Consider the following 13013-nt stretch of genomic DNA (forward strand, 5'->3'; position numbering starts at 1 on the left):
CACCTTGAGGGTTGGAAATGAAAAAGAAATTTTTGGAAAGGAAGATGGATTTCAAGAGAATCATGCTCATGAAGAGGTTTTCAACATTGATGAAGCAAATGAACTTGAAGAATTAGAGAAACTCATGGAAGAAGAAATCAAGATAATTCATCAAGTTAAAAGGACAAAACCAAGAGCAGCTGTTCCATATTTAGTTGAAGTAATTGCATACATGAGTCCAGTTTCTTGGGTGAGCAAGGAAGATGATGAGATTACAAGTGATGAAGAGGAGGTTACTTCAAATGTAACAATTCCAATGGTTAAAGAAGAGCAGAATGCTATGGAGTGCAAGGAAGAGACTAAAGGGACAAAACGCAAGCTTGATGAAGACGGTGTAAAGACTAAAAAGGAGAATTTGAAGAAGGCGTACAAAAGACGAGTTCAAGCTTACAAGAGGCGTTTCAAGGAACAAAAGATCTTAGTGGTGGATTATTCCGAGGACTCAACGTAGGAGGCACGGAGTCCAGCTCATGACTCCAAGAAAAAGAAGCGTTTCTCGGGAGGCAACCCGAGTTTGGTTTGCAATTTTTCTTTTCTTTTTAGTTTTTGCATTTTAGTCTTAGAAACATAAATCATATCATCCAACTCGTTCATAGTTAAACACTGAGTGTGGGGTCCCTAAAAATGAAGTGTTAATAATTAATGATGTAGACAAATTTGACTTAATAAAATTTTCGTGCAGAATTCACGACGTGAACAGTTAAAAATTCACGACGTGAATTCTGAATAAGTCGGATAATATAAAAATGATGCATATCAGTCCATTTTATATTAAACTAATTGACCCAAAACTAATCCATTATTATTAAGGAATACATGGCCCAAAATTCAGCCCAGACAGGACTCACGACGTGAATCCTTAAGGATTCACGACGTGAATTTTGAAAAACACGGGACCACAGATTAAGGGGATAAGAATCCCATTGACCCTCATTTCTTTAATCCCCACGAAGTGAACACGATATCTGGTCCCTCTTGCTCCAATTTTGGTCGACAATCACACGAGTTTTGTTTCTGCTTACCTCATACTACAATCTAAGGTAATAATTCTTAATTCTTAAGTTTAATTTTTTCTTTAATAGTTGAACTTAGGGTTAGGGTTTGTTAGTTAGTTGAAATGTATGAAATATGCCCTAGAATTCGTGAATTAGCGTTGGTATGTTGATGGTTTATGGTCGAACACATCATAGGAGTAAACCCCATTAGTAATGTGATCAGATTTGCCCCTGATTTTTGAGATACTGCTTGCTGTGGTTGCGAACTCACGACGTGAATTCTTTGGAATTCACAACGTGAATTCTGGGCTAAGTAGTTTTCTGTTTTCCTTTATTTCTAATTTGTTGGATTGTTTCTTTTGGATATGTTTGCTACTATTTTTGCAGAAATGGCTCCCAGAAGAGAGGTTCCAGCCGGAGTAGCAAGTTTACATCCTTTTTACAACTTCCCAACAACTACACCCCGGGATATATATATATATATATATATATATATATATATATATATATATGCGATGGAATAATCGTTTGGGTTGGCTTTACAATCGTGAGTTTGCTATTGCCCCCACTATTCAGTGGGCACGGTTGAGGGAGGTTGGGTTGGTGGATCGGATGTCCCAATATCTTACCAAAATATTTTTGGGCGATGGGTTTTCCTTCACGTGCAAGGGATGGTACAATTTGTTTGCCATCCAAGATCTGGTTTATAAAGAGTTATGCGTGGAGTTATTTTCGACGGTTACATTCCATGAGAATGTCCAGGATTATACTTTTCCCCAGGCTTTGGTTTTCCGTCTAGGAGGGGAATATCGGGAGTGTAGTCTGGTGGAGTTTTCTCGCAGAATGGGGTTGTATGAGGATCATGAGACCATAACTCATGAGTTTGTTTTATTATTGAGGGACGCCACACGAGGGGATGTGGATGGTGTTACGGGACCAGAGTTTTGGAGCAATATCGCAGCCGGTGTATTCAATTCCGGTGTATTCCCCGAAAGTAGCATCAGATCACCGATACATCGCCTTATCCATCGCTTTATTACCTTTTACATTCACCATAAACGCCATGGTGATAAGGTTACTAAGGCCAACTTGTTCTTTTTGTGGTGCATTTTACAGCCCGGTGTGTGCTGTAACATTCCATATTTCTTGGCTCGATACTTGGCAGAGTATGCTACTAGTGCTCGTCCCGAGAGCCCCATTTGTGGAGGGCACTTTGTTACGCGCTTGGCCCGATCTTATGGCCTCATTGTTTTCGGCATCACTCGTTCTTTGACATGCTTGGAGGGGAACGAGTTTAGTATGGGATATTTAGAGACAATGAGGGTAGTCAAGAATTATGGGACGCATTGGGGAATTGTTGAGGATAATGATAATGGTGATGACCAGCCGGCCGACCAACCTGAACCACAACCGAGGCCGAGGCGCAGGAATGTAAGAGGAAGGGGAGAACGTGGGCAACCAATGCATCCACCCGCATCCATGGTGGGGGCACCTTTTGGGGGTGACATGGTTGGTTATTTTGACCAGTTATCTTTGAGTGTCAATTAGATTGGTGGTACCATGGAGAACGTTGTTCGACACCTTGGAGTGGAGCAACCGCCTCATTTGGGGTATCATTACCCGATTTGCCCGAGATGGACGGAGTATAGAGGGAATGGAGCCGACGGGACGGGCACTAGCGGGGTGAACGAGGATGACGAGGATGATTAATCGTTTTCTTTATTATTTTTGTTTTATTTGGTTTAGTTTTATGTTTTTTTTTTGTTTTTTGGGATTGTAAAACTATTTGGATATTATGTTACTTTTTCTCTTCTTGGTTGTTATTTTTCAGCATTACTAGGAGCACGTATAAATGATGACGAGATACGAGTGCATATGTGTTTATCCGGGAGTGTTTAAAGTCAAGAGTCGAGACCCACAGTTTAAAATAAGTGTGGGGTGAGTCAAGAAAGTAGATAGTCAGCGAAAGAGTCAAAAATGGTGAATTTAGAAGAGTCTTAATACATTAAGACATTGGGTTGAATTGTGCACATTAAAAGAAGATTTGGCTAAATGTTTTTCTGTCTGCCTAGTTCTCACAACGTGCGCTCTTGTTATTCACATCGTGAGTCAGTTCTCGAGGGTTCCCAGAATACGCGTGAATTCTCACATCGTGAATCGGTGTTCTTCACAAAATCGAAGACCCTTGATACATTTTATTCCATGGGTTGCTACATTCTTCTTGACATTATTATGAAGATTATTTTGGCTCACTTTCTCTACCATGCGATGTGGCGTATGCTTTCCCATATTGTTCTTTCCATTGTGCGCATTTTTCTGCACCACATTTGTTGAAGATTGAAGACTCGATTCCATATATTGCCGGTACATTACTTATCTCGCGTATTCAAGATTCAAGTTTCTATTCAAGATGCACGTTCCATCTGCACTTTTGGAGATGATCACGCCACTATCCCAGGGGAGTCTGTTCCTTTTTCTCCCTTCTCTTAATTTTTATATTATTTTAAGCATACAATGAGGACATTGTATGAAATAAGTGTGGGGTAGGGGTAGAAAAAGTAAATTGCTAGATAATGGTAAAGAAAAAGTAAATTGCTAGATAATGGTAAATTTTGAAATTTTTAATAATTAAATCTAGTAATAATAATTTAAACTGTAGTTGCTAGTGTTATATGGGATAATCCGATAAGAGCTCAAATGTTTAGTTGAGCCAATACACATTATAGTGTATTTGTGGCCTCCCTTATTTTAGTGAAATCATGGAACAAAAACATGACCTCGCTTAGTTTGAAGGATGCAATATGTTTAGCATTGTGTACCAGAAATGTATCCAGGAAAATTATTATCTTTAATCAATAAAGGTTGAAGTTGATCACCTCTGCTTAAGCATGTAGGGTTTTGAGTGAAAAAAAGGGAGTTACATGTTAAAAAAGAAAAGAAAAAAAAAAAAGAGAATTACAAGAAAAAGTTTGAAGAATTTCTGGAGCGTCAAAGTCAAAGTATGAAGATAAAAGATAAATAAATTCTGAAGAAATTCAAAAGTTGAAGATACCCAAAAATCAAAGATCAAATATCAAAGAAGTGGAGAATTCCAAAAGAGTTCCATAGTGGTATCATAAATTGTAATTGTCTAGATTATGTATGCTTGGGTTGTTCAACCAAAAATACCTTGAGGTTAGGAGGTTTTCTGCGGATGGATTCGGAGGGATGCATAAAATGAGCATTATTCGGAAGAAGTGGGTGGGTGTTTATGAAGATTGTGAGTATTTAAAGTATGGGGGTACTTTAGGAAAAATCTAGACACAAATGCATGCGTTGAGGTCTTGGCATAATGGCTGAGCTGGAATTGGATTGTTCTGTGAATTGCTAGTGATGAAAGTTGGAGTTTGAATAAGTAGATTTGCTTGAGGGCAAGCAAAGCCTAAGTGTGGGGTATTTTTATATTGCCATATTTATACATATTTTTAGGCAATATTTAGGTACATTTTTATATATATTTTGGCCATTTGCATAGAATAATGATACTTATAAGGTTAAATTATATTTTGCAGCCAAAAAGAAGACATTTTGAAGAAAGGGACTACAAGCGTTAAAGGATGGAACTTTGGAGGTTGAAGGCTTAAAAGACAAGAGAAACACCCAAAAAAAGACGTACTCACGACATTAACAATTGATGGTTCACGACGTGAGTGAGAAGAATTAGAAGATAAGCATCCGGGTGAAGAAATCCTTGACGATCACGATTACTCCGAGTTCACGACGTGAGTTTTAAATTCTCACGACGTGAACGGTGATTTTCCAGAGTGTATATATATATATATATATATATATATATATATATATATATATATATATATATATATATATATATCCTTCTCCATTACGATTTGGAAAAACTTTTGCTGGCTAGGAGGATTTCTGGAGACGAAATTCAGAAGAAAAGAAGCTCTGGAAGTTGGTTTTAACACCAAAGAAGAAAGAGTTCATAATTTGTCTTATAGATTGGTACATTTAAATAGAATTCGTTTGTTTAGCTGTTAATATGTCCAGCTAAATCTAGTTGCTTCTATTAGCTAGATGAAGCTGGAACTCATGGTTTTAAGGCATTAGATTTAACTTAAATTGTTGGTGATATGCTTGTGTTGATTGATTTTACCTAGCATGCTTGAATTAGTTATTTTATGGCTTTGAATTCTTGTTCTGTGTAGTTAGTGAACACAATTCTGCATAAACTTGAATACCTAATAATATAGTGAACACTAGTTATTAGAGCTAAGATCAAACCAATCTTAGATTAGTAATTGAATAATTAAATTAAGATGTGTTATTAGAACTCATATTATGGCTGTAACTGTGTTTAGATTAATCAATCTTTTATGGCTCCAATCTTATCTAATAATTGATTCAGTGTTAACTATTTTATGAACATAAATAGATTTACATGAATTGATTAATAATTAGTAGATTTAGAACTAAATTGCTAATACTTTCTTAATTGGTCACCAACAGTAATAGTTATAGCTAATGTATAACCATTGAGTGAAAGTGGATTCGAACTAACAGAAGTATTTTGTTTATTGATTGAGTTTTTGTTAAAGAATTAAGTTTATCTAAACTTGCAAAATTAGATAAAAACCCCTTCTTAGTTTATAAATAATTAGATTAATTTAGTAGTAAATAGATTAATAATAACACCGTTCGCTGTGATCGACACCTGACTTACCTAAGCTATAATGTAATCTGACTAGGTACACTGCCTATAAGTGCATAGTTAGTCTAAGTTTGTTAGGTTATAAATATTAAAATTAGTGCGTACTTCCGTGCACATCAAAAATCCAAGCGGTATGAAAACAAAACCACCTGGGTCAAAACCTTGAAAGGACCGATATACTTGGGTCCTAGCTTGCCCCTCTTCCTGAATCAGATGACACCTTTCCAAGGTGACACCTTCAGGAGAACCATATCCCCACCTGGAACTCTAGATCTGATCGACGTCTGTGAGCATAACTCTTCTGCCGACTCTAAGATGTCTGAAGCCTACTCCGAACCTGCTGGATCAACTCAGTGGTGTTGAGTACCACCTCGGTACTCCCTATAACTTGCTGACCGACCTCGCCCAAACAAATCGGGGTCCTGCATTTCCTCCTATAGAGCATCTCAAAAGAGGTCGATTAATGTTGGCGTGATAACTATTGTTACACGAAAATTCCGCTTATGGAAGATATGTATCCCGACTCCCACCAAATTGCAAAACACATGCCCGAAGCATATCCTCTAATGTCTGAATTGTCCGCTCGCTCTGACCATCAGTCTGCGGATGAAATGTTGTACTGAAATGGAAACGAGTACTTAACTCATCATGGAATCTCTTCCAAAATCTGGAAGTAAACCTAACATCCGTGATGGAATCCACGGAAACCGGCACCCCATGTTGTGTCACAACCTCCCTGATGTAGACCTCAGCCAATTTCTCTATAGAAATACTCTCCCGAATCAGGATAAAATGTGCGCTCTCGGTAAAACGATCCACGATGACCCAAATCGAATCCATTCCGCGCGCGGTCCGAGGTAACTTAGTGATGAAATCCATGGTAATATCCTCCAATTTTCACATGGGAATCTCCAACGGCTGCATCTTGTTGTGAGGTCGCTGATGCTCGGCCTTGACTTTCCTGCAAGTGAAGCACTGCTCCACATACGAATTCACATCCCGCTTCATGCAGGGCCACCAATAATCAGGGAGAAGATGATGGGTTTTGAGCATAACTACATCCTATGTGTTCATGAAACCCTAATTGTTTTGGATCTAAGTTTTTCACTAATTTAACATGCAAAAGAAATTCCAATGCAATAACCCTTGCTTGTTATATAGCAATAACAAGAATTCCTTGTTGATCTTGACTCTTGAAAGCTTTAGTGCCCTAAATGTTGCACCTATAATGGCTCACAAACACTTGTAGCAAGAGGATGAGAAGGAGAGAGAGGAGAAGACACTAAGAATTTCGGCTAGGGTTTCTTCAAGGAAGCATTGGCCGAAAATCACAAGGCATGGGGGTCTTTAAATAGCTGGTGGGTTGCTAGGGTTTTTGGAGGAAACCCTAATTTCCTGCTTAGGGATTAAGCAACCTATGAACCTCCCATTAGAAGGCCTTGGACGAATTCTATAGGGCCTCCCTATAGAATTTCATCCACCCTATTCCAGTGGAGTCCAACAATCCAGTTTTACAACTATCAATGATTTACAAAACAACTCTCGTTCTTTTAATCAGTTCCTTTGATCCTAAAATAAATTCTAAATTAATTTCTAATAAAATACTAATTAAATAATATGATTTCTAATTAATATATTATTCTCATAATATATTAATAAATCATTTATCAACCTCTCTCTCCATAAGTCATCATGTCAAGTTACTAAAGTGAAGGCAACCCAAAAGGACCATGCTACCATCGCATCAATTTCATACCAATTATAGTTATGGGCTTAGATATCTAATCCAACAGAAGATTCTTATACATCTTTGTCGCCCAGGATGAATGGGGAACCTAGACTTGTGCGTCTCCTCCATCAGAACCTGATGCATACCGCCTCAATACGGAACCCAAACCAGCCAATGAAGAGTCAATTACGCACGACTATCATAATCGAAGGAAGCCACCTGACCCACAATACGCTCACTCTTTCGGTGCTCTTCCTTCATAGCCTCGACCCGAGCCTCATGAATCTGATCCAACAACGAAGTAATCACGGTCATCCTCAAACATATATCCCTGATCAGAGCTGCGACCGCCTTGCGGCTAAGATCATTGGCCACCATATTGGCCTTCCTCGAGTGATATAGGATCTCCTAATCATAATCCTTCACCGTATCCAACCATCAGCGTTGCCTCATGTTTAGATTTGGGTGATCCATCAGATACCCCAGGATCTTGTGATTCGTGTAAATAGTACAACGGACCCCATAGAGGTAATTTCGTCAAATCTTGAGGGCAAAAACCACAGCCCCCAGCTCCAAATCATGTGTCGGATAATTCGCCTCATAAGGATTCAACTGCCTCGAAGCATAAGCGATCACGCGACCCCTCTGCATCAATACTCCCCCAAACCCGTGATCGACGCATCACAATAAACCATAAAATCCTCAATACCCTCCGGCACGGTTAAAATCGGTGCCTCACACAACCGCTGTCTCAAGGTCTCAAAAGCTATCTGCTGCTTAGGCCCCCAGCGAAATGTAAATGTCTTATTTGTCAACCGAGTCAAAGGAACAACTATCTTGGAGAAATTCTGGATAAACCTCCGATAATAACCTGCTAGACCAAGGAAACTTTGAATATCATATGGAGACCTCTGAATCTCCCACCGCATCACGACCTCTTCCTTGGCTGGATTGACCAGAATACCATTCTGGTTAATAAGGTGCCCCAGAAATCGCACCTCGCACAACCAGAACTCACACTTGGATAACTTTGTGAAAAGCCTCTCCCTCCTCAAAGTCTCCATCACTTTCATCAAGCGCTCCTCGTGCTGCTCCTAGGTCATGGAATAGAGTAAGATATCATCAATAAATATCATCACAGACCGATCCAACATTAGCCTGCACACACGGTTCATGAGATCCATGAACACGGCTAGAGCATTGGTGAGCCTAAAAGGCATCACCACGAACTCATAATGACCATAATGATTTCGGAAAGCTATCTTCTATAAATCCCCATCTCTAACCCTCATCTGATGATAACCCGATCGAAAATCGGTCTTGGAAAACCAGGATGAACCCTAAAGATGGTCATACAGATCATCAATCCTTAGGAGTGGATAAAAGTTCTTCATCGTTACCTTATTCAGCTTCCGGTAGTCAATGCACATATGATGGGACCCATCCTCCTTCTTCACAAACAAGATCGACGCTCCCCATAGCGAACTGTTCGGTCAAATAAATCCCTTGTCTAACAGCTCCTGCAGCTGTGTAGAAAACTACTGCATCTCGGGAAGAGCCAACCGATATGGTGCTTTGGTAATCGGAGCCGCACCTGGAACCAGATCAATCCTACACTCAACCTGCCTCTCCGGAGGCACCCTAGGCAAATCCTATGGAAACACATTGGGATAATCCCATACAATCGACACGTCATCCAAGGTCGCCTTACCCTTATCCCGGGTATCCATTACATAGGTGACAAACCCGGAATAACCCTGCTAAAAAATGTATGGCCCTCGCTGTTGAACACAAATGTGGCCCACTCTGAGCTCTCTCTCTCTCTCTCTCTCTCTGAACCAATAAATTTCCCATTTTGGGGTTCAAATCTGAACTAACTGTTGTTCACAATTGATCACCGCCATTGGGACTCAGCCAATTCATACCCACAATAACCTTGTGTCCCACGTAAAGGGATAGGAACCAAATCAATCAGATATTGCTCGCTGAACATCTGAAGAATACAACCCCGATGAGCCCTCACTACCCGGACAGATCGAGCATCTACAATCTCGACATATAAAGGACAATCCAACTCCCCCGGAGCTCCATCAGACCTCTTGCTAAGCGCAAGCAATACAAAGGATCGGGTAGCCCTCGAATCAAACAATACCGTTCACGAGGAACGATCCTCAAATAAAACACATAAATATAAGCAAGTAATTCGACATAAATAAAGAGATAAGGAGAAGATGCATATTCGTCACCACATTAGGTGCCGCACGAGCCTCGTCGACCTTCTATTGGAAAGCCCTGATCTTCACCACAAGTGAATCTGCCTTGCCCTGGTGGCCATCAGTGACCCAAAGAGTCGCAAGAGCGATGTTAGGCATGTCAAACCCAAAAAATAAAGGGGTACGATATACTCCAAAATAATCCCACTATATTGCACTAAAAGGTAGTACAAGGCAAGCAGGGTCGATCCACAGAGACACGGGATAATTAGTCTATACCTCTTTGCACAAGGTACTATGGTCACCAACAATAATAAGGGGTTTTAGAGTGCAATGACTAAACAAACAAATTAAAAACACACGCAATCAGCTAAATGAGTGAATTAGATTCAGATTTTGTAAGGACTCCAATTTCATGTATGACAACTTAGCAATGTGACTCAAAGATGACACAATATTCGTTCAATTCTATCCAAGTTGGTACTTGAAAGTGCTAATAAGCTGTAACACTTCCCATTCACCATATTAATTAACCAAAACAAGCTCTTTGAGTAACCCTAACCTTATTAACCTAATCTAAACAAGCTCTTAGAATTAGATTATAAGATTGCATGAAGCTTTATTTGAATGTTCCCAACAACACCCAATACTCCTCATAAGCTCGGGAGTGTAAAAGTGTATGAATAAGATTTACACTAAATTCATTCAATAGAGGTCAATTTAATGCTTGTTACTTGTTCAATTTCACAAAACAATTACGGATTTTGTAAAAGAGATAACTTGAATGACCTAACCCTAATTCAAATGGCCAATAAGAATCACAATTAGAATCAAACATTCGATTGAATCAAAATCAAATTCATTAGATAGAAATTAAGAACAAACATCATGTCATATGATTGAAGTCACTACCAAGAAGTCAAAACATGAAATTGGAGAAACTAGGGTTCTAGCCACACATGGCTAGAACAAGATCACAAGAATAAAAGATGGAATTAAAGTGCAATTACAACTTACAAATCCTAGAAATAATGTTTCCAAATGATTGCTAATCAAACCCTTGCAAAAACCTTTGAAAATCCTCCTCCAAATGTGCTCTGATATGTTGTGTGTGTGTGTGTAAAAATGGCCCTTAACTCGTAATATGAAAGATAGGAAAAACTGCCAAAAGTTGGTTTCTGGGTCGAACACGACCCGTGTTGGACATAGAGTAAATCTGACACGACCCGTGTTCAGCATGGTCAACAGCTCACATTTTGGTCAACACGGCCCGTGTTGGACATAGAGTAAATCTGACACGGCCCGTGTTCCCCACCGACTCCGAATCCAAACTTGATTTTTCCAACTTTTTCGTTCTTCGCCCAATCATCCCAAAATCTTCACCAATGCTTCCCGACACTTCCTAAAGCGCGCTCCAACCTCCGGTTTACCTGAAAAAGACATGAAAATGTGCAAATAAGGTTGTTCTAGAGACTAACATGAAATATGATGGAATGCAAGACAAATGAAGGACAATTATGCTAAATAGATGCATGAAATGGGACTAAAAGGTGTGCAAAAAGGTGCACAAATTGCACCTAACAAGCGGGTCCTGACATCAGCCCTGCATCAGCCAAACTCGAACATTAGGCCTTGTTGTGGCCCCTCTGATTGCAATGAAAGCAAATCAGATCAGATCCTGGGGTGGTTATGGTAGCAGTATAATCCCAGCTATACTGACCCGTCCGACCGCAATTGAAGCAGCCTGAACCACCCACCCTACACGGTCCCTCGTGTGCCCTGCCGCACTTTCTATTTCAGCTCCGACCCTACTAGCCTCTCGATCTTGAATCCTGAACCTTGGGCCTCTTTCCCGATCCCCCTTAAACCTGAGCCTAATCTGACTTCCTCTTCCTTTCCATTTCAATATCAATTTCCCTGTCTCGGGCTCTCGTTATCATATCCTCCAGTGTCATGCAATTGGACCGAGTCACAAACTACCGAATATTGCTCCTCAACATCTCGTGATACCTCGCTTTCTTCATCTCCTCGTCCGCCACATACTACAGAACCAAAAGTGCCCTCTCTCGAAACATCGTGGTGATCTTAACCGCCGTCTTAGTAGTCTGGCGGAGATCCTGAAACTCTCGCGTCAACTGCTGCACCTCAATCACTAGTGCAAACTCAACCCTAAACCTGGTCACAAAATCATCCAATGCCATGAAATCAACAACCTTATCACCAACGGAGCACACAATCTCCTCCCACAAGTCTCGTGCCCTGTCCTTCAGAAGACCCCTCATGACAACTGCTGGTGCGGAAAGCGTTAACCATCGCCTACTCGCTACCGGGTCCTTCTTCCCGTAGCAGTCCGGAGCCCCACACACCTGAAACTCCATAAAGGTCAAGAATGCGCACCTACCAAGGCCACCATCTCAGAACGAAAAGAGCTCAAATGATCATCCAAAATCTCCATAATGCCCTCCTTGACCGTACCAAAGATCACAGGAGTCAGCTCAAGAATGCAACGCGTAATCTCAAACGAAATGAACTCCCTCGTTTGGTTGTCCAACTGCCCGGCTCCAGAACCTGAGCCCGAGCCCTCCCCAGCACCAGAACTGCCAACCGGCCTGCCTTGCAGAGTCACCATACTGAAAATAGACCATATAAACCATCAGAATACGCATCAAAATATATCGAGGGATCACAAACTCTACAAGCTCCCTGGTTTCATCGCAACTCTCCTTGACTCGAGTATAGATCCTCTACTTCCAGTAGTACGGACCCATACTACCTTCCACATCTATCCGCACTTTCCTCAAGGATTGCCTTGAATTCGCCAAGCACATTATATCCATACAATTAACCCTCATCAGGATAAGGCTCCCAACCCTAAATCTCTTCTTAGGGCAAACTCCACTCCACTCTCCGCCATCAGCTGCAAAAGGAACTCCGAACTCCCTCTAACTAGCTCATAAATACAATTACATATCACCAAAACCAGATAATTTTTCAAATGAGAGGTCTCACACTACAACGGTTGGATTCAAACAAGAGTTGCGTAATAGAGTTAAAACCTAACCTTCTAAAATTATATAGTCTTAGTAATATGTAACTTAACATATTCAATTACTAGTTAGCTGAAACTAGTGAGAACTCCTAAAAAGCACAAAGCAAGCAACATTCGAGCATCAAGTAATCAGACCCAAGCATAACCTAATCAGGTCATCCTATCACTGACTGATCAATACTAGCATGCAAGTCTACAAGCTCATACAATAGACATATAAAGGCATCTCTCCTAGCATTCTATCATTTAAATATTGAGCAGACCCTTATCCCTAACT

The sequence above is a fragment of the Lactuca sativa genome, chromosome 6 (genome assembly GCF_002870075.4).
Source record: "Lactuca sativa cultivar Salinas chromosome 6, Lsat_Salinas_v11, whole genome shotgun sequence".
Taxonomy (NCBI): domain Eukaryota; kingdom Viridiplantae; phylum Streptophyta; class Magnoliopsida; order Asterales; family Asteraceae; genus Lactuca; species Lactuca sativa.